Source organism: Hyaena hyaena, unplaced genomic scaffold, assembly GCF_003009895.1.
Source record: "Hyaena hyaena isolate Hyena2069 unplaced genomic scaffold, ASM300989v1 scaffold_27, whole genome shotgun sequence".
In the NCBI taxonomy this organism is placed as follows: domain Eukaryota; kingdom Metazoa; phylum Chordata; class Mammalia; order Carnivora; family Hyaenidae; genus Hyaena; species Hyaena hyaena.
In genome coordinates this window covers 2,538,770-2,562,113 of record NW_024080659.1, presented here as the reverse complement: position 1 = coordinate 2,562,113, position 23,344 = coordinate 2,538,770, and the positions used below count along the sequence as shown (strand labels likewise).

The window sequence follows — 23,344 nt, the reverse complement described above, 5'->3', positions numbered from 1 at the left end:
CTCATCTTATGAGATCAGTATAGTCCTAATATCAAAATCATATAAAGACATCACAAAAAACTATAGATCAGTAGCTCTTCTGAATACAAATATTAAAAAATCCTTAAGAAAATACTAGCAAACCAATTCCAGCAACATAAAAAAAAAAAAAAATGTATACCATTGATCAAGTAGATTTACCCCAGGAATGTAAGGTTGGTTTAACATCCAAAAATCAATTAATCATTTCAATAGAATAAATTTTAAAATCATATGATCCTCAATAGGAAAAAAGCATTTGACAAAATCCAAAGTCTTACCTGATTTAAAAAAAAACACTCAACAAACTAGAGAGGAACTTCCTTAATCTGCTAAAAGTCATCTACTAAAAACCACAGCTAACATCATTCTTAATTGTGAAAGACTGGATGCACCCCCCCAGGATCAGGAATAAGACAAAGATGTCTTCTCTGCCAGTTCTATTCAACATAGCACTGGAGCTTCTGGTCAGGGCTATTAGGCAAGAAAAAGCACCCAGGTTGGAAAAGAAGAAGTAAAATTACTTTTATTCACAGATTACATGATCCTGTATTTAGAAAATCTTAAGTAAAGAGGTGCCTGAGTGGCTCAGTTGGTTATGTCTGACTTCAGCTCAGGTCATGACCTCACAGTTTCTGAGTTCAAGCCCCACATCAGGCTCTGTCCTGACAGCTCAGAGCTTGGAGCCTGCTTCAGATTCTCTCTCCCTCTCCCTCTCTCTCTCTCTCTCTCTCCTTGCTCTGCTCATGCTCTGTCTCTCTCTCTCTGTCTCTTTCTCAAAAAAAGTAAATAAACATTAAAAAAGAGAAAAAAAGAAAACCTTAAGTAAAACATACACACACACACACACACACACACACACACACAGGGCACCTTAGCTCAGTCAGTTAAGAATTTCATGCTCTATTGACTGGGCTAGCCGGGCAGGTTGGTGCAATCAGTTAAGCGTCCAACTCTTGATTTCAGCTCAGGTCATAATTACATGGTTCATGAGTTCAAGCCTCCCATCAGGCTCTGTGTTGACAGTGTGGAGCCTGCTTGGGATTCTCTGTCTCCCCCTCTCTCTCTCCTTCTCCCATGCATGGTGCACGCATACACGCCCCCCCCCTTAAAAATAAATAAATAAACATTAAAACAAACAAACAAAAACCTACTAAAAACACTATTAGAACTCCAAAACTTTTTTTCTAAATTTTTTTAATGTCTTTTATTTATTTCTGAGAGAGAGAGTGTGTGTGAGCAGGGGATGGTCAGAGAGAGAGGGAGACACAGAATCTGAAGCAGCCTCCAGGCTCTGAGCTAGCTGTCAGCACAGAGCCTGACGCGGGGCTCAAACCCATGAACCGTGAGACCATGACCTGAGCCAAAGTCAGACGCTTAACCGACTGAGCCACCCAGGCACCCCTAGAACTCCAAAACTTTAGCAAGGTTGCAGGATACAAGATAAATAGGCAAAAATCTATTTTACTTCCATAGACTTACAATGAACAAACCAAAAATGAAATTAAATAAACAATTCCAGAGGTACCTGGGTGGCTCAGTCAGTTAAGCGTCCGACTTCGGCTCAGGTCATGATCTCACGGTTCGTGGGTTTGAGCCCCACGTCAGGCTCTGTGCTGACAGCTCAGAGCCCGGAGCCTGTCTTCAGATTCTGTGTCTCCCTCTCTCTGACCCTTCCCTGCTCACGCTGTATCTCTCTCTCTCTCTCAGAAATAAATAAAACATTTAAAAAATAAAATAAACAATTCCATTTATAGTAACATCAAAAATAATAAAATACTTAATTTAACCAGAAAAGGACCAAACTTATACCCTGAAAATTGCAAAACAGTGTTGAAAGAAATTAAAGAACAAATAAATGGGAAAATATTGTGTTCATAGTGGGAAGACTTAATGATGTCAAAATGGCAGCATTCTCCAAACTGACCTACAGATTCAACATAATCCTATCAAAACCCCAGCTGAATTCTTTGTAGAAATTAACAAACCGGTTCAAACCCTCATATGGAATTGCAAGGCCCAGAACTGCCAAAAGAATCTTGAGAAATAAGAACAAAGACTCATAATTCCTGATTTCAAACTTACTACACAGCAACATTAACGAAGATGGTATGGAACTGGTACAAGAGACAGACATATTAATCATTAGAGCAGAATTGAGAGTAAAAACCCCAAACATCTATGGTGAACTGATTTTCACTAAGACTGCCAAGACCATTCAACAGGGAAAGAAAATCTTTTCAACAAATGGTGCTGAAACCAGCAGAGTGACGTAGGCAGGAGATAAGGTTGGACTCTTATCCCACACCATATGCAAAAGCTAATCCAAAATGGATCAAATGTAAGAGCTAAAACTGTATTTTCCAATATATACAGATATCAAATACCTGAAACTATAATGTTCTATGTCAATTATACCTAAATCTTTTAAAAGAGCTAAAACTATAACTCTCTTAGGAGAAAATACAGAGGTAAATCCTAAAGACCTTACATTTGGTAAATTACATTTGGTAATTCTTTCCAAGGGGTGCTTGGGTGGCTGTCAACTGGGTGTCCAACTTTGGCTCAGGTGATGATCTCATGGTTCATGGGTTCGAGCGTCACATTGGGTTCTGTGCTGACAGCTTGGAGCCTGAAGCCTGCTTTGGATTCTGTGTCTCCCTCTCTCTACCCCTCCCTGCTCACTCGCTTGCTCTCTCTCTCTCTCAAAAATAAATAAACATTAAGAAAATTCTTCCCAAAAGCACCACAAAAATAAAGATAAATTAGACTATACCACAATTAAAAACTTCTCTGCGTAAAAGAACACCATCAAAAAAGTAAAAAGACAACCTACTGGATTGGAAAAACTACTTGCAAATCAGATACTGATAAGGTTTAATACCCAGAGTATATAAACAGCTTCTACAACAACAACAAAGAACAACTCGATTTTGAAATGAACAAAGGACTTGAATATGTCTTTCTCTATAAAGCTATATAAGTGGCCAAAAATGACAAGATGTTCAAAGTATATCACAGAAATATAAACCAAAACCACAATGAGATGCAACTTCACACCCACTAGGCTAGAATTAAAAAGTCAGAAAATAACAAATGTTGACAAGGAAGTGGAAAAATCAGAACCCTCATTCGCTGTCTATGAGAATGTCAAATGGTGCAGCCACTTCATAAAACAGTCTGGCGGCGCCTCAAATTGATTAAACATAGAGTTACAACATGACCCAGCAACAGCACTCCCAGGTATGTACATACCCGCCCAAATGAAAACATATGTCCACACAGGAACTTGTAAATGAGTATTTATAGCAGCATTATTTATAATAGCAAAGGTGGGGCGCCTGGGTGGCTCAGTCACTTAAGCGTCTGACTTCGGCTCGGGTCATAATCTCACGGTTCATGAGTTTGAGCCCCGCGTCAGGCTCTGTGCTGACAGCCAGCTCAGAGCCTGGAGCCTTTTTTTCAGATTCTGTACCTCCCCCTCTCTCTGACCCTCCCCTGCTCACGGTGTCTCTCTCTCCCTCCCTCTCTCTTTCTCTCCCTCTCTCGCTCTCTCTCTCAGAAATAAATAAAACATTTAAAAAATTATTATAGCAAAGGTGGTAATAACTCAAATGCACATCAAATAGCAAATGGACAAACAACAAATGGAATACTATTTGCCTAGAAAAGGAATGACATGCTACATGCTACAACATGGATGACCCTTGCAGACATTCGGCCAAGTGAAAGAAGTCAGTGACAGAAGACCGTATATTGTATGATTCCATTCAATCTAAGGGGACACTCAAGTATAATGAGGAAGACGTTGTATATCATAGGGTGGGACCTGGAGAGAATGGGAAACAGTCAGCATGGGCTCTGATACAAGCGTGGGGCCCGACTTCCCCCGGGACACACAGACCAGTGTGGTTGCTGGTCTCTGGGAGGGAATGTTGCTTCACTGCGAAAGGATGAAGAAGCCAGAAAACTGAATTCGGGAAGCTCACCAACAAGAAACCACCCGTCACAAACGGCGCCTGCAGTTGATCCTGACACTGGCTAACTAGGCGCCCTCCACCAAGGGGAAACGGAACAAAACAGCATGTGACTACCGTCCTTGCTCCTTGGCCTCTGCTCTGAGAGAAGTGCCACAGCGCTTCTAATTCAAGGCCAGTCCTTCTACATTCTCCATCCTTCCCTCCACTTGAGCTCCTTCAGCTCCTTTCTACTGGTTTCTCTCCATTCTAGCTGATCCAGTCCAGTCCTTCAGAATTCTTTTTTTTTTTTTTTTTTTAGAGAGAGAGATTGAGAGCATTCAAGAGCAGGGAAGAAGGGCAGAGAGAGAGAGAGAGAGAGAGAGAGAGAGAACCTTAAGGAGGCTCCAGGCTCATCATAGAGCCCGACGGAGGACTCGATCCCATGACCCTGGGATCATTACCTGAGCCAAAATCAAGAGTCAGTGGCTCAACCAACTAAGCCACCCAGGCACCCCCAGAATCCTCTGCTTGTTCCTGCTTTTTTTTTTTTAATGTTTTATTTATTTCTAGGAGAGAGAGAGAGAGAGACAGCGTGAGCAAGGGAAGGTCAGAGAGAGAGGGAGTCACAGACTCTGAAACAGGCTCCAGGCTCTGAGCTGGCAGTCAGCACAGAGCCTGACGTGGGGCTCGAACCCATGAACCGCGAGATCATGACCTAAGCGAAAGTCGGACGCTTAACCAACTAAGCCACCCAGGCGCCCCTGCTTGTTTCTACTTTTAAAGGCTAGAGTTCCCCAGGGGTCTACCCGTGGTTCTCTTCTCCACCCCACCTCTTCCAGGCAATCTCACCCACTCTCATGGTTTCAACTTCCAAGAACAGACCTGTCTTCCCAAATTCGTAACTACCTTACACCAGAGACCTGGGTTTCCAACTGTACAACAGACACATCCATATGGAGGCCACACTCTACATGGATCATTTTCTCCAGACCCTGTCTTAGTTTGGGTTCTTAAGGTAAGGGTTTGAGAGCAAACTGATTATTTGGGAGGTGATACCAGAAAACACGGGCAGAGGAGTAAGAAGGTGCAGGAAGGAATGAAAGTGTGCTTCTTCAAGCAAGTTACCAGTGCGGGTACCTAAAGCCTAATCCCACTGGGGAACTCGGGGAGCCAGCATACAAAATACACACATCAGCCTCTACTACTGAGGGAGAAAGGACCCAGGGCCGTCCTATGCCAGCTCCATTATCCTCGGTTGAGGGCCTCTGGGGAGTTGGGAGGGTGTTGAGTCCCTGGTGCTTTCACTCTGCTGTTCTGGGTTGCAAGGAGGGCACCAGAAAACTCTCAGGCAAAGAAATGCAGGTGCTAATGACGGGAAGCCAGGCCAGAGTTCACAGACGTGGTGAGGGGAAGGGAATACCTCCTCCTGGTCCCCTATCGTGGCTGGTATCCCCCACCCCAGAGAACAATGGTGTCAAAACCAGCTCTTTCTCTCTCCTTCACCCCCACACCCAGGCCCCTGAAGATTCTATACTTTGACTAGTGCATCCTTTTCTTTCTTGGCATCCCCACTGCCAAAGCCTCGGTTTCTAACTGGATTTCCTACACTCAACCTTTTCCTTCTCTCATCTAGCTAAAAAAATTGCTAGCATGAACATTCCAAAATGCAAATCCATTTACACACCATATTGAAAACACTTCAATGCTTATGAGAGGGAGCTGGAATAATCAAATTCATAGAGACAAGTAAGTAGAAAGGTGGCTGTCACAGGGGCTCGGGAGAGGAAATGGGGAGTTATTGTTGAATGGGGGACAGAGTTTCATCTGGGAAGATGGAAAACTTCTGGAGATGGATGGTGGAGGTGGGGCACAACAATGTGAATATATTCAATGCCACTGAATTGTACACTGAAAATGGTTAAGATGGTAAATGTTATGTTATGTACATTTCATGACAATAAAAAAAAAAAAAAAGAAAAACACGTGTATCCTTCAACGGCTCCCACTGCCTGCAGAATAAAGTCCGAGCATCTTCACATGAGCTATCAGCCCCCATTCTCTAGTCCCGGCCTGTCCCTCTGGCCTCATCGCCTACCATCCCAGTATTGAGCTTCACCTCCCAGCATTTCCAACTGCACAGTTTCCAGAATACACCTTGCTTTTGCATGTCTGTTTCCCACTGCACTTTCTGGTTTCTCTTCCTAGAGTACCATCCACGCACCAGTCTACGGGCAGCTTCTCTTGATTCCTCACAACTCAATCATGTATCTGTTCAATAATTATTTACTGGGTCTGTGGCTCCCACCTCAGGAAACCGCAGTGGGAAAAGCAGAGCAGGAATGAGTGACAGTGCGTACAAGGTCCTTGAGAAGCATCTAAGTAGGGGATCTCACCTCAGGTGGGAAAGTCAAGGGAGCCGATGCGTAAACACCTCCTCAGGTAAGGGACCCTCTGGTCAGGTTACCCTCTCTCCTTGATGCTGCTTCTGAGCCTTGTATGTACTACTAATTTCTGCACATGCCACTTGGCTTATAATCATTTTATCAAGCTTCTGTATTAGTCATGGTTCTCTAGGCTGCCAAGTGACATTAAACCAACCTGAACTAGCTTTACCAAAAAAAAAAAGGGAGGAATTATCAGCTTCTAAGAATAAACCATGGGAAACACCGGGCTAGATGTGGCCTATGGAACAAGTGAATCTGGGAACGCCCACTCTCCAGGCCTTTCTGTGTGTTACCTGCATTCTCTCAGTGGGAGTTAAAGGTTCAGGCAGCATGAGATTCGTGTAACTAATTAATTTCACAAATATCATAGTCCATCAGTTCTAAGACACACATAATAATAGCCCTGAAATCAGCACGCCTCTTATGGTTGCCATTGGCTATCAATGCCAAGGTCTAGACGTGAACAAAATCAAGCAGTTAAAAAAGAATCTCACCAGAAAGCATGGGGGCTTGGTTTTCATCCCAGGTGGCCTCATGGATAACTGCAATCCTATAATATTTTACCCTACGAACCAAGCAAGGACGTGCAAAGAAGGGATGTGCGTCCTGGCTGCTTAATCAACACCTTCTGGTGATTAAGGGAGCTGAGATCAAGGGAGTCGCCAGCATCAGATCTGCAGAGTGGATAGATCACAAGCCCAAAAGGAAATCCCAGAGAAAACTGAGGAAAGCTCTTACAAACAACAGGAGATGTTAGCTGTGAAAAAATCGCAGACATGAATGACTTGGAAGGAAAGTGATTCAAAAGAGAAAATCTAAGGGTGCCTCAGTGGCTCAGTCGGTTAAGGGACCAACTCTTGATTTCAGAGAATTTGTAAATTGAAGCCCTGCATCGGGTTCTGTGCTGACAGTGCAAACAAAGCCTGCTTGAGATTCTCTCTCCCTCTCTCTCTCTACCCCTCCCTCCACTCAAAATAAATAAATAAGTTTGAGAAAAAACAGAAAAATCTGAATGGAAGGAAGTTTTGTAAATACCTTAATCAATTTATTTTGCTTATATTTTCCTTTTTGTATATGTATGAGAATGGAATATGACATAAACTGATGTCTAAGTAACTCTAAAAGATCTTTCAATAAGTCTAAAATTTAAAAAAAAAAAAAATTATACAGGGGCACCTGGGTGGCTCAGTCGGTTAAGCAACTGACTTCAGCTCAGGTCATGATCTCACAGCTTGTGAGTTCAAGTCCTGTGTCAGGCTCTGTGCTGACAGCTCAGAGCCTGGAGTCTGCTTTGGATTCTGTGTCTCCATCTGTCTCTGCCCCTTTCCTGCTCAAACTCTGTCTCTCTGTCTCTCTGTCTCTCTGTCTCTCTCTCAAAAATAAATAAAACATTAAAAACTGTTAATGTACATAATAAAAAGCATTGTATTATAGTTTCATTGACAGTATTTTTTTTTCTTTTTTAGTGGAACACAAAATAATTGTTTTTAAATTGCTAGCATCTTAGATTTTATGAAATTGTATTTATTGGGCACTTACTATGCACTGGAGACACACATTGAACAAAACAAGGACCAAGCTCCCATGGGGCTCATGCATCCTGCTAACGCCAGAGAACAAAGAGGGCCTCTTGCTTTACTGGCTCCACTTTGATATGCAAGGAAAAGTGATCAGCCTGATATGGGTGCCATAGTTACCCTTGGAAAAATCTTTGTGAACGGTATGAGGTTCTGTGGCTGTTTCCATCTGGGTCATGGCCAGTCCCCGCACCAAAGTGAAACGTACTTCCAGAATAAGGAAGAAAGGAGCCTTGAACAGAAAAAAATTACACTTGTTTTAATGTCCATTTGTCCCGTAAGACTGTGGGCACACAGGAGTAGGGCTGTTGGCTATAGCGGGCAGGGTCCAGTCCAGAAAACAGCATTCAAAAGAGGCAGTTCAATAGAGGGAATTTAATTTAATAGAGGGAAGTAGTTACATGGTTCGGGGAAGGGCTAAACAGCCAATGGGACGGTGGGGTGGTGACCCAAGCCAGAGAACAGCAAGAGTGGGGCGTGGCCAGCACACATAAGGCTAGAGGTGACCTCACCAGAGGCCAGTGTCACTTGGCTGGAGCCAAGAGACTATTCAAAGCAGAAGACGGGGAAGAAACCCTCTGGCTTCTCCCTTCCCCTCACCTTCCAATCGTCCACTAGCGTCTTTGACCAGCCACCCTTCGCCAGTGGCATTTGTCAAAGGAGCCACTTCATTTTTGAGGTTGCAGAATCAGCTTCCTCCAATACAGAGAACAGAAGAAGGGTAGAGTGCGAGCCCGAGGGGGAAGAGGCGAATGGCGGGACAACGTATTATCTGTCTCTGTCTCTATCACAGGACCTAAGTGCCTAACACAGGATCTGGTTTCGACAGAAGGAAATCAACTCAGTGCTAAGAGAAATGGAAAACGGCCACTGAAACACAAGGGTGGAGGTAGGGATGGAGCGTTACTGCATTAGAGGGAAGAGGGTAACTTACTCCCCACAGAGTACATGAGAGAGGGGTCACAAAAAAACATGATGAATGAAAAAGTATACAAATAAGGGTTTGCCAGAGGAATAGAGGGGAGACAGTCAGCCAGGCAGGGGAGACTGCACACACTGAAGGTGGGGCAAACCAAAGCTTTTCAAGGAACAATCAGACTCAAAGTCAAATTCTATTAAGTGCTTTTTCCATACCTCTCCGCGCGATTATACAAGCTTTCTCTTTTTTATGATTTACACAATGTATTACACTAACACCTGTCCTTCCTTACATAGAATCATTCTTGAGTTCCTAGAATGAAAGCTACTTGGCCAAAATTTATTACCTGTTTGATTCTGCTGAACTCGTTTTGCCATTTTACTCAGGATACATGCAGATGCCGCACGTAATCTTTGGTCTGTAGTTTACTTTTGCGGGCTTCTACTGTTCTCTATCAGGACTACTTTGATTTTGTGAAATTATTTGGAGAGCTTTCTATCTTTTCATATTTTCTGGCATATGTCAATTGCCGTGGAATTGCCACCATCAACCTTGGATTATTTAAGCATGCGTGATTCTTCCTGTGGGTTTTGAAATCAATGTCTTCCTTGTCACTCTTGCTTACCCACTTTTTGGCTGCTGGCCACCCAAGCTACCTCTATCCCGACTCTGTCTTTCCTTGCACCACAAAACCCCAATCTTCACCCTCAGCTATAATGAGTTAAACCCTCAAGACCCTTGCCCCATCCCACCTACCCACTCTGCCCCCTTTGGTTTAGATCTCTCCTTCTTACAGAAAGTCTTGTCTGCTATGCCTCATCCTAAGCCTCAGTGCCTGATTCTGTGCTCACCTGGTCCTGCCCTGTTATCTTCTTTTTTTTTTTTAATGTTTATTTTACTTTTGAGACAGAGACAGAGCTTGAGTGGGGGAGGGGCAGAGAGAAAGGGAATCACAGAATCCGAAGCAGGCTCCAGGCTCAAAGCAGGCTCCAGGCTCTGAGCGGACAGCACAGAGCCTGACACGGGGCTTGAACCCACAGACCATGAGATCATGACCTGAGCCAAAGTTAGCCGCCCAACCAATTGAGCCACCCAGGTGCCCCTGTCTTCTATTTTTTAATACTTCATTTTTATTTTATTTTTTCATTCAAGAGAAAGAGAGGGGTGCCTGCATGGCTCAGCCAAAGTTGAGCATCCGACTTCGGCTCAGGTCATGATCTCGCAGTTTGTGGGTTTGAGACCCACATTGGGCTCTGTGCTGACAGCTCAGAGCCTGGAGCCTGCTTCGGATTCTGTGTCTCCTCCCCTCTCTCTACCCCTCTCCTGCTCATGATCTGTCTCTCTCTCAATAATAAATAAACATTTAAAAAAGAGAGAGGGAGGGAGAGAGCATAAACAGGAGAGAGGCTGAGAGGGACAAAGCGGGGGGGTGAGGGGGGAGAAAGAAAGAGAGAGAAACCCAAGCAGGCTCCATGCTCAGCATCACAGGGCTCAATCCCACAACCCTGGGATCATGACCTGAGCCGAAATCAAAAGTCAGATGCTCAATGGACTGAGCCACCCAGGTGCCCCACTAGCCTGTTATCTTCCTGCTCACCCATCTGTCTCCATACCCAGACATTACAGTTAAAGACTGATTTGTCCCTTATCCATCATTATAATCTTAGCACTGGCACACAGTAGGTACTCACTGTGCAGCAATTAGGTGAATGCTCTAAACTTGCACCTCAGAAACAAGAGAAGAAAGGAATAATTAAGTTGGCAAAATACAGCTTGTGGACCAAATGAATGGAGCCCATTGCCTACCGTCTAAGGCTGCTTTGGGCTATAAGGGCAGAGTTGAGTACTTTTGAGAGAGACTATCTGACCCTCCAAATCCCAGAATATTCACTAGGTGGCTCTTCACAGAAAAAGTTTTCAGCCCCTTGGTTTAGAGCTTCCGCTCAGAGGCAGACTCCACTGAGCTAAGGCCTATTTGTGCATCAAAACAGAAGACAATGCAGACAGAGTTGGAAAGAATGAGTTATTGCTGCTGAAGGGTGGTGGGAACATTAAGCCCAACACCCATTTGATGTCATGAGCTTTGCTGGCAACTCTGAGTCCACTCGACCCCCTAACCACGTTCATCTAATATCTTCATGAATATCAATGCCAGCATGTTTATTTACAAGGTGTGGCTTCACATACAGCAGGGGCTGGTCATAAACCCAAACTCTGGGGATCAGGAGGTCGAGAGAATGAGTGAGGCTACCTGGATCGGGGAGAGCTTGCAGTGTAAAGGAGGAAACCACCACTCAGCTACTTGAGCCAATGATGAATCATGATTTATTCAACAGAGGCTAAGGATGTGGATTTTTATGTGAAATAGCTTAATTATTTTTTAAAATTTTTTAACTTTATTTTTGAGAGAGAGAGAGAGATAGCAGGGGAGGGGCAGAGAGGAGGAGGAGAGATAATTTTTTAAAACATTTTTATGTTTTATTTTATATTTGAAAGAGAGAGAGACAGAGCAAAAGCAGGGGAGGGGCAGAGATAGATGGAGACAGAATCTAAAGCAGGCCCCAGGCCCTGAGCTGTCAGCACAGAGCCTGATGTGGGGCTCGAACTCACGAGCAATGAGGTCATGACCTGAGCTGAAGTCAGACGCTTAGCTGACTGAGCCACCCAAACGCCCCAAGGACAGACAGTTTAAAACAGACTCTGTGATGACAACAAAAAGCCCAATGAAGGGCTTGAACTCACAAACTGTGAGATCAGGACGTGAGCTGAAGTCAGACGCTTAACCAACTAAAGCACCCAGGAGCCCCAGAAATGTCTTAATTATTAAAATGCTGTCAGTCAACATACCAAGCGGTAAAACTAAAATCCTGTGTGTTGCTGGGGAAGGGTAAAGGTGCAGACACGTTGAAGACTGACCTGGCTATTAAGCACAGGTGACCAGGAAATCCTGCTCCGGAGTCTAAATCCCAAAGCGATTCTCACACAGACCATCTGGTGTGTGTGTGGGGAGGGAGAACCATGAACCAAAAATGCAGAAACAAGTAAACAAAACAAGGGAGGGGCTTGCACAGATCAAATATGATAAAGAACTAAGAAGGCAAATATGATTACTTATTCCCCATGCCTAAAGTCTGAAAACCCAGGAAGAGGGAATACAACCAGATATCTTACATGGGGTTACATAGGAAAAAAAACTGGTTTGGGAATTTAAGTCCCACCCCCACCCCAACCCACCCCCCGCACAGGTTCAATGACCTCAAATAACCTTTCGAACAAAAACCTTTAATTATACTATCTGCTGCTCGGGGAGACAGAACCCAGACAGACAATCCGAGCAGTTAATGTCAGCTTGGTGTTTTAATCATCGTCCTCCTCACAGAACACAAATCAGCCACGTGCTAAGCAGGGGACAGAATGAAGAAACACAGCTTCCTACTACCCTCTAGCTAGTCCTTCAGCAAGCACTAACAGGCACCAACTGTAAGCATTTCACCCTACTGGAGAGGCACAGCTAACTAAGTAGGCCCTGCTGTTTGGTCCTCAGGGAAATCTAAATCTTGCGGGAGATGAAACTCAGGCCCCAAGGGTGAAGCAACAAAACCATCTAACACAGCCACTGAGAAGTCAGTGAGAAAATTGCTCCATGAGCAGAGCCCTGGCCAGAGTTTGGCGAACAGAGCCTGACATGGACTGGGGAGATCAGAATGGCTCTGGGGAGAAGGTGTCTATTATGGGTTGCAGACTGCTGCGTTCGATTAGCCACCGGTCATCTTTTTTAAAGATTATTTTTAGTGTTTTATTTATTTTTGAGACAAAGACAGAGCACAAGCGGAGGAGGGGTAGAGAGAAAGGGAGACACAGAATCCGAAGCAGGCTCCAGGCTCTGAGCTGTCAGCACAGAGCCTGGCGCGGGGCTCGAACTCACGAACCGCGAGATCATGACCTGAGCCAAAGTTGGACACTTAACCGACTGAGCCACCCAGGAGTTCCCGAGGCTGCAATTTTTAAAACGGCCCTGCTTGCAGGGCTAGCCTTTGGCTGACATCAGGGAGCTTAGATTCGGGAAGGGTTCCTAACATTTGTAGAACTGATAAGACAGGCTCTCTGGGCCTGAACTGTTTGTACAGACACTGGTTGATGCCGCACACCTGCCTTCCTGCTGGGAAGTGAAGTTTTGGAATGTGCTAGGCAGAGGGCGCCTACATGACCGGTCCCCGGGAAAACCCAGCCCTGAGTCTCTAGTAAGCTGCCCCGGGGGACGACACTGTAGGACACATGCTGTCACGGCTCATCCGGGGGAATGAGGCACATCCCATGACTCTACTGGAAGAGGACTCTTGGGAGCCGGCATCCTTGGACTTGGCACCATGTCCTCTTGCCTTTGGTGATTTTGCTTTGTAGCCTTTCACGTAACAAATCACAGCCATGAATAAGACAATATGCTGAGTCCTGAGAGACCTAGAGAATCACTAAATCTAAGGGCCCCAGACCTATAGATACATTCCAAATAAAAGATAATATTGGAGATTGGACTGACATAATGCACTACATACATACTTCTCCCTGCTGGGTGGCCTAAAGATCCATGGAATGGCAAAAATACTATTTTTAAAACATTAAATTGATAAGAAACCTGTGGGGGCGGGGGGGGAGAAACAGTGCCACTGGCTAACTAGAACATCTAAGGACTTTCTGTAAGGTAGAGAGTACTCGGAACGAGATTGCCTGAGCAAACCACAGCCCCCCACACTCCCAGGAGGAGGCCGTCGTGCGGTGGGAAATGGGAAGGGGCTTCAGGATCTGAATTGGCAGAGAGAAGGCGGGATGGCATGTGACAACCTGACGACCTGGGGAACTACAGTCAGTTTGGCCAGGACTTACTAGACCCTTCCCCACAGTCACTGAGCAGCCGACAACAAATGCCCCCTCACCTGGACTACACACCCCACTCAGCAGCACCGTGCAACCTCGGCGGTCACCCGAGACGGCCTATGGCAAACAGGGCAGGCGGGAAAGTGGGAATTCTCAAACTTAAAGATGGGCATCAAAGGAGAGTCACTGAGGTTTTATTCAACGTCACAAAATGGGGACAGCAAGTCAACAGAATATATACCCAAGGCAAGAGAGTTAGGAGAGCACATAGAAGAAATTATTAAGACATTCTTAGGCAGATTGGAGGGGATGGTCTGTCTGTGAACAGGAAGCAGCTGTGAGGTGAAGATCTCTATACCATGAAATAAAAAAGCAGGGGGAGGGGCAGTACGTGGAATAACGCTATTATTTGTAAAAAAAAAAAAAAAAGAAAGAAAAAGAAAGAAAGAAAAGAAAAGGAATTAAGAATCGTATTCATATCTAATTGTATTTGCACAAGGAGGCCTTGGAGGGACATATACGAAACTAATAACGTGATAACTGCTTGTAGGGTGAAGGAGAACTAGGCAGATGGGGGAAAGGGATGGTGGGAGACCTTTCATGCAATCTTTTTAATACAGTATGATTTTTTTAATGTTCTATTTATTTTTGAGAGAGACAGAGACAAAGCGTGAGCAGGAGAGGAGCAGAGAGAGGGAGACACAGACGTCGAAGCAGACCCCAGGCTCTGAGCTGTCAGCACAGAGCCCAACAGAGGGCTCGAACCCACGAACCATGAGATCATGACCTGAGCAGAAATCGGATGTTTAACCAACTGAGCCACCCAGGCGCCCCATACAAGGTACAGTTTTTGAACACTGAATATCTTATCTATTCGAAAAACTAAATTTTACAAATAGAGACCTTGAAAGTTAAATATATGATTATCAACATTGAAGACACTCAACAGACGGACTGGAGAGTTGACTGGACAAAACCAAACACGAGATTCGTGAGTGGGAGAATCCAAGCCAAGGAATCTCCCAAAACGCAGCCCATAAAGATAAGGAGGCAGATCAATTGAGAAGTCCAGAAACATGAAAGATAAATCAAGAAATTCTGATACCCATTTAACAGTAATTCCAGAAAAAGAAAATGAAAGAGAATAGAGGCAAAAAAATACTCAAAGAGAAACTTCCCCCACGCCACAGAAATGCATAAATCTTTAGAAAGAAAGGAACCACTAAGCACTGAGCTGAAAGACAAAAGAGAACCACCCCCTGGACAAAATTTTCCAACACCAAGAAAAAAATTTAAAAACGGTAAAGCTTCAGAGAAAATAAACAGGTCAACTACCAAGAAATAGAAGTCAGACTGTAAAAACTTCTCATCAACAACACTAGGTACCAGCAGATAGTGAAGAATTATCTTCAAAATGTAGAGGTTTTTAACCTAGAATCCTATCCTCAGCCAAGAGTACTCAGGCAGAAAAGCAAGATAAAAAATATTTTAAAAATGCAAGGGCTCAGAAAGTTTACCATCCACAAAATCTCAGGCGAGAAAAAAAAGTCACTTAAGGATTCATTTAAGGAATAATGAAACCACAAAGTAGAAAAGCAAGCGATGAAAGAACCAATGATGAGCAAAAAATCAGTAAAACATGGCTGCTTATCCATAATGTAAAACAACAACAAATCCCGTACAATCTTAATATGAGACAGGATTAAAATCATGTTAAGGTTCATTCTTGTTTAACTCCTGAAGGGTTCATATATACAGACCATCTTTAAACATCAAGGGGAAAAAAAGGTTTAGATATGTGTGAAAACTTAAGGGTAACAAAAGAACTTGATTTCATTTATCATCGGGGAACTATGAATTGAAACCATAATGTGATACCCACCAGGATGACTAAAATAGAAAAGACAGAAATTACCAAGAAAGGCAAGGGTGTGCAGCAATCACATATGCTTCTCGGGTACATAACTTAGAAACTGTCAATATTTACTTAAGCCCTATGCCCATGCTATGACCAAGCAATTCCCCTCCTAGATATATATACTCAACAGAAATGCATACATTCATTCAACAAATGACATGTACTAGAATGTTCATAGCAGCACTATTCACGATATCCCCAAACTGCAAACAGCCCAGATGCCAGTCATGTAAAATGGATATCTACGCTGTGGATAAACACATGATGGAATATATACAGCAATGAGAAAGGACAAACCACAGCTACACTCAGAACTATAGACAAATCACACATCTGTACGGTTGATGGCAAGAAGCTTGACATAAAAGAGTCCATACTATATGATTCTATTGATGTAAAGCATGAAAACAAGTAAAATGAACCTATTGTGTTAGAAATCAAGATAGATAGTGGTCCTCCTTGGGGGTGGGACACAGGAAGGCGATTCTGGAATGTTGGAAAAGTTGTTTCTTGTTCTGAGTGTTGGTTATATGCGTGTTCAGCCTGTCCAAATTCATGGAGCTATACACTTAATACGTGTGCACCTTTAAACATTTATGCTATATCTCCATAAGGATTGCCTGGGTGGCTCAGTTAGTTGGGCTTCCGACTCTTGATTTTGGCTCACAGTTCATGAGATCGAGCCCGATGTCGGGCTCTACTCAGACATCACAGAGCCTGCTTGGGATTCTCTTTCACCCTCTCTGTTTGCCCCTACCCTGCACATGCGCAAATGCTCTTTCTCTCTCAAAATAAATAAATAAACTGTATTTTAAAAAATTAAAAAGTGTTTAAAAACATACTTTCAAAAATACGTGTAAATATATAAGCACTATTTATGGGTGGCCCATAAGTAAAAACAAACAGAAATAGAACAAAAGAAACCCACTGGGAATCACAGTGGAAAACTTTAACACAACTTTCAGAATCAACAGGTCAAACAGAGGAAAAGGAGACACAGAACATAATTTGTAATTAATAATTTGAAATAAATCTACAATTTGATGCAGAAAAATGTCACAAAAACACACAGCTCATTAGATTACAAACTAATTTCTGTTTTCTCATCTCCATCTTTCTTTTAGCAATATGGTACACTAGAGATCCAAAAGCCTTCCAGCCACAAAACATCTTTAAAAACTGCTAGGGGAAAACAAAACAAAACGAAATGAAACAAACAAACAAAAACTACAACAACTCTGAAATCAATGGACTAGAGAAACCTAGTGAAGCCAAAATTCAAGAGTGCAGGCAAAATAAAGGCATCAGATATTATAAAAACAGAGAATGCATCATCACTGAAGGAACTTCTAAAGAATGTGCTTCAGAGGTGCCTGGGTGGTTCAGTCGGTTAAGTGTCCGACTTCGGCTCAGGTCATGATCTCACAGTTCGTGGGTTTGAGCCCCGTGTCCAGCTCTGTGCTCACCGCTAGCTAAGAGCCTGGAGTATGTTTCAGATTCTGTATTTCCCTCTCTCTCTGTATCTCCCTCTCTCTCTGACCCTCCCCTGCTCACACTGTCTCTCTCTCAGAAATAAATAAAACATTAAAAAAAATTATTTAAACAGAATGTACTTCAAGGAGAAGAAAAATGATTCAAAGAATAGCTGTGATATAAGAAGGAATGGAGAGTGAAGAAAATAGGCAAACAGGTAGATAAGTCTAATAAGTATTGACCCAGTATTGACCCAGAAAATCAGTATAATAATATCAGCAAAATGTCCAATTTAAAGGATTAAAGTAATAACAAAGCTTAATGTCAAACGGGAGGTAACTGGAGTGAAAATATTAGAAGTCCCTTTACATAAGCGATCTAAGCCTTCAAATTCAGAAGGCTAGAATTTGCAAAAATAAACTCAAATTGAGTAGAAAGATTAAGAATATAAGTTAACAGGGGCGCCTGGGTGGCTTAGTCGGTTAAGCGTCCGACTTTCGCTTAGGTCATGATCTCACCGTTCGTGGGTTCGAGCCCCGCGTCGGGCTCTGTGCTGACTGCCAGCTCAGAGCCTGGAGCCTGTTTCAGAGTCTGTGACTCCCTCTCTCTCTGACCCTCCCCTGCTCACACTGTCTCTCTCTCTCTCTCTCCTAGAAATAAATAAAACATTAAAAAAAAAAGAATGTAAGTTAATGATGTAAGAAAAATAAAATTAACAGGATTAATCAATAAATCCAGACCTGGCTCTTTGGAAAGATAATAAAATAAGCAAGCAAAAAGCAAGGCCGACCGATACAACAAAGAGAAAAGGTGCATACACAAGAGTGTGAACGAGACAAAGAACATACCATAAACGTGGAAGAGCTACTTTCCTATAACAGAAGATTATATGCAACATTATGCTAACACACATTAAATTTCAATAATGTTAATGATTTTCTGGGAAGATATAAAGTATTAGGTTGACTTTGGAGAAAGAGAAAACCTGAGAAAAATCAGGGGTGCCTGGGTGGCTCAGTTGGTTAAGTGTCTGACTTCGGTCACTGATCTCATTGTTTGTGGGTTCAAGCCCTGCGTCAGGCTCTGTGCTGACTGCCAGCTCAAAGCCTGGAGCCTGCTTCAGATTCTGTGTCTCCCTCTCTCTCCGACCCTCCCCTGCTCACACTGTTTCTCTCTCTCTCTTTCAGAAATAAATAAAACGTTAAAAAAAAATTTTGTTTAAAGAAAGAAAACCTGAGAAAAATCAATGATCGTGGAAAAAATAGGAAAGATAGTTAAGTATTGATATCAGCTTCTTAAAAATTATGATCACCAGCAGCCCAGGCAGCCTGCAGTCAGATTCTGCCAAACTTCAAGGAACAGATAAATCTGCTCCACAGCAGAGAAAATGATGGAAAACTTCCCAACTGAATCAGTGAGGACAGCATAATCAGCATAATTATAAACTCAGACCCCCAAAAAAAGGGGGGGGCAGGGGGCAGGAGGAAACAGTTACCGATCTTACTTATAAATATAAATACTAAAACTATACTTAAATGTTAGCTTATTGAACCTATCAAACAACCCAAAAGTTCAGGGTTTTAGAGACAGAAAATCTAGCAGTATAATCAGCGATGCTATCAGTTTTAAGAAGAAAACTACACAGTCATATCGATACACGCAATACAAAAGCACTTGTGAGAGGGAGGAATCAACACCAGCTCTTAACTTTTTAAACTCTTAGTAATGAGGCATAAATGACAACTAACTTAATTTGGTAAGAATATATTGGGCGCCTGGGTGGCTTAGTTGGTTAAGCGTCCGACTTTCGCTTGGGTCATGATCTCACAGTTCGTGGGTTCGAGCCCCGCGTCGGGCTCTGTGCTGACTGCCAGCTGAGAGCCTGGAGCCTGTTTCAGTCTGTGACTCCCTCTCTCTCTGACCCTCCCCTGCTCACGCTGTCTCTCTCTCTCTCCTAGAAATAAATAAAATATTAAAAAAAAAAAGAATATATTTAGCACAGATCCCATTGGATCCCTCCCCCCAAACCAAGCCCAAAACAAGCTGTCCTATTTAACCTCAATAGCCAGGACTGTAGAGAGAGAGTGGTCAATGCAAGATAAGAAATAAGAAAGTGCAAATATTGGTAAGAGACATCTGCTCCTTTTTAAACAGATGATGAGACAGTATTTAACCTAACCCCAACCAAACAAGTCAACTGAAAAACTATTAAAACTGATTAAGAGTTTGGTATAAAGGCTCAGCTTCAGATCTCGCCTAAACTACCAAAGTAAAGGCGCTTGCTTTCTCAAAGGTACTCATGCAAAGTTATTTTCTGTAGACTAAGGCATTAAGGTTGGCAAAGTTGCTCGCTCTCTCCTCCCCCATCTTAAACGTTGCAACAGCTTCGTGTTTGCAACCGGATAACAAAAATCTCCTCAAACCAACATTTGTCCTCAAGGGCTGAGTTGGGCCTCCACTGGAAAACACTTTATCTCCTGCCTCCAGCTACCGCAGTTACTAATGGATAAGCATGTCAACCAGTCCAACATAATTCTTCCGATAGAGGGCAAGGAAGAGCACCTTCGCAGGAATTTTTTTTTTTTCAAGCCTTAACACTGCTTATTATATAAACTTACGTGCTGGCGATGGCAGCTCGCGCAAAATAAAAATTAGGATATTCAGGATCCAACTTCCTTTTTAAAAAAAATAAGAAGAACCTAAAACTCATTTTATTTCCAACTCATCTGGGAAGGAGGTTGTTTCGTGCACTCCTGGCAGGCTCCGCATCACCGGGCCACCCCCCAGCATCCAAGCGGTCTCCCAGGGCTCACAGGTGCGCTGCGCTGTGGCACCGCCGGCTGACCCCGGAGACGCACGGCCAGCGGCTTCGCCGGTCACCCCAGGCCAACAGGGGGGCCGGAGCTCTGTGGACGCGGAAGATGGCCAAGGACTACTCGGTCCCCGACACACACAGCATCCCCAGGACAGGACCAGGAAAGGGGCGGGAGGCTCCGGGGACCCGGGGAGCCCCGGGCGGGCGTGCCCACGCACCTGTCCCACCGCGGCCAGGGTTGGGGGCGCCTCTCTGGGCCGCGGTCCTCGGGAGTCACCTGGCCCTCTGTCCCGGGCTCCTGCGCCAACCCCTGGGGCCCGGAGGGGCGGGGGGCGGCCCCCCGCCGCTGCCACCTGCGGCACCAGTCCCGCAGTTCCCGGGCTTGGTGCACAGGACGGAGCGGGAGGTCGGTCCCGGGCTGGGGGCGGGACCCGCCGGGCGGAGGGGGACCCAGACCACCGCGGCGACAACGGCAACGGCGCGTCTTCCCTCTCGGACGGACAGTCCTGCGCCCCGGCGCCTGGACCCTCGGACCCCCGGGTTCGCCCGCCCGACCCGGGAAGACGACGCAGCTGAGGCGCAAAAGAGCCGGCGACGAGCGTGGCTCCCACTCACCGGCTCCGCTCGCTCCCGCCGCGCCGCCGCAGCCCGCAGCCGCCGCGGCTCCCAGAGCTCACGGATGCTCCTCGAACGGTCCCTGGGATCCTACCCGCGCCTCCTGCCGCGGTCTCCAGGGGGCGGGCGCGAGCCGGCGCGGGGCATCCTGGGAGATGTAGTCCCGGGGCCCCTGCAGAGTCACCCTCCGCCGCTCTCCATCCACAGATTGGCTTCCTCTCTGTCTCCGTCAAGGGCTCACCTCCGCTTCTGACTAATAAATGTTGGAGCGCGCCAGTCGAGCCCCGGCCTCCTCTCCTGGCTCTAGATCAGTGGTTCTCAAAATGTGGTACCGGGACCGGCAATTTCAGCATCATCTGGGAACTTGGTAAAAATGGCAATTCTCCATCACAGGGAGGCTATTAGGTTTTTCCTGTATTAAAAATTGGGGGGTGGGACCCAGAAATCTGCATTTTGAAAGCCCTTCAAGTGATTATAATTGCTCTCCACACCATCGCCCCTTGCCAAGGTACTTAACATTACGCCTGTGGCGTTACACCCATATACATACACCTGTATGTTCCCAGGTACACTGGGGGAGACCCAGACAGTTTATGTCCTAACCCAGACCTCCCCTCTGACCCCAGGCCTCATTGTCTCAATATCTACCCAACATCTCCTCCAGGATGCCTCTGAGACACCTGAAATACAACTGGGTCACCACCAAATTCATGATCTTTACTTCCTTCCGTCTATTTCTCCTCCACTGTGCCTATGGCCACAGGCTGAAAACTTCCCACTGCATTTATAGACATGGAAGTCACTTAAAACCGTAGTGAAAGCTACAGGGGTGCAATGCCAAGAGCCCTGAGTCATATTTGAAGGCGAGAAGATCAAATGAGGAGAGCGGAATAGAGGAGGCAGGAAGAATAACCAATTCTTGCAAGATGTGGTGGGGAAAGGAAGAAGCGTTATTGGTGGTTGGGGACGAAAGTGTGGCTGAGGAAGGATTTTTTTTTTTTAAGATGTTTAAATATTTATGAAAAGAATCCAGTTGAGAGAGAGCTTCTGACTATACAGGAGAGGAAAGGATATTTCATACTGTATGATTCCTGAAAAGATTGTATATATGTGAGAGTGGAGGTAAAGTCCCAGGCACAAGTAGAGGGATGGGCCTAGACTAGTGTTTCTCAACCAGGGGTGATTTACCTCCCACCCCAACCCAGGAAAGTGTGCTAATGTCTGGTGACATTTTTTGTCATGACTGGGGGTGCTATTGGCATCTAATGGGTAGAGGTCAGGGATGCTGCTAAATACTGCTAAATATCCTGCAATGCACAGCTCCTCATACACACACACACACACACACACACACACACACACACACACACACACCAAAGAATGTTCCAGCCTAAAATGTCAGTGAGGCTGAAATTGAGAAATCCTGGCTTGGACAGCAGCCTGTTCTGTTGTATGAGCAGGAAGAAAGAAAGAAGAGTTTTCTCTGGAAAGGAAGAAAGGAAGTTGTCTATGAGGATAGATAGGTGTGGTGTGTGTGTGTGTGTGTGTGTGTGTGTCTGTGCGCGCCCACACGCACACATGCGTGTGTGTATGTTTATCAAATGCTGAATCATGGGATCTAAGCTGCATAACAAGAGATGTATAAGAGGGAGAGAAATGAATGGTGGGGAAGAAGTAGTGGGTTCAACACACGGAATTTTGATGGGGGTCCGAGATTTATTTATTTTACTATAAGGAGCTTCTGGAAAGAAAATAGAGACCGTTGCTGATGACCAGGTCAGGATGTGAGGATGGATGGCTAACGTGGAGTGCGGGCAGGGCCACCAAGCACCCTTATGTAGTTTGCGCAGCGAGCAGCACAGCCCTCCAGGAACAGTGGGGTGTATAGAGGAGCTGGGGTCATACACGTGGGTGTGGAAACAGCCATACACACGGCAGAACACTTTTTGCATCACTGTGAGTGATGTCTTTGGTGAATAAGAAAATAGCGAGGCGGGGCACCTGGGTGGCTCAGTTGGTTAGGCGTCCAACTTCTGCTCAGATCATGATCTCATGGTGCGTGAGTTCGAGTCCTGCATCGGGTTCTGTGCGGACAGCTCAGAGCCTGGAGCCCGCTTCAGATTCTGTGTCTCCCTCTCTGCCCCTCCCCTGCTCATGCTCTGTCTCTCTTTCCCTCAAAAATAAACATTAAAAAATAAATACATAAAATGATCTTTATAAATAAATAAATAAATTTTAAGAGAGGGCGGTAGAGTTTTAAAACTTCCAGGGATTAGAGTCTTTTGTTTCTGATCGGGTCATTAAAGTTTAGTTTTGTTTCATTGTGATCAGAGATGGGAGATCAACATTGTCTGTACTACTTTGCCTCTTTTAAATCCTTGAATTTTCTTTGTGATCTAAACTAGGGTCAATTTTTGTGAATGCTTTAAGGGCCCTGGAGAGGAATGCATATTCCATTTTTGGCATACAGATTTTAATACATATCAATGAAATATAACTTATTAACTGTGTCGTGTGGGCCTTCCATATTCTTACATGTATTTTGCCCTAATATAATCTGAGAGAAGTAATTAAAACCTTTGCGCTCTCTGGGCACCTCGCTGGGCTGGTCGGTTGAGTGTCTAACTTCAGTTAGAATATCCGGGTTCATGAGTTCATGAGTTCGAGCCCCGTTCAGGCTCACTGCTATCAGCACAGACCCCCGCCCCCCTTCAGATCCTCTGTCCCTCTCTCC

At 44.7% G+C, this 23,344-nt stretch overlaps 1 protein-coding gene across 4 annotated transcripts in view; it reads right to left on the bottom strand.

The window, feature by feature from the left end:
- The window catches only part of SPECC1 (sperm antigen with calponin homology and coiled-coil domains 1), a 287,606-nt gene extending 266,974 nt beyond the window's left edge, over positions 1–20,632 (bottom strand). For 2 of the 4 annotated variants that reach the window (XM_039227283.1, XM_039227285.1), the window contains exon 1: positions 20,611–20,632. The gene's annotated coding sequence lies outside the window, so the exon portion shown is untranslated. The remainder of the gene's footprint in view (positions 1–20,610) is intronic. The other 2 variants (XM_039227286.1, XM_039227287.1) reach the window with 2 other exon arrangements.
- Positions 20,633–23,344: the final 2,712 nt, after the last annotated feature.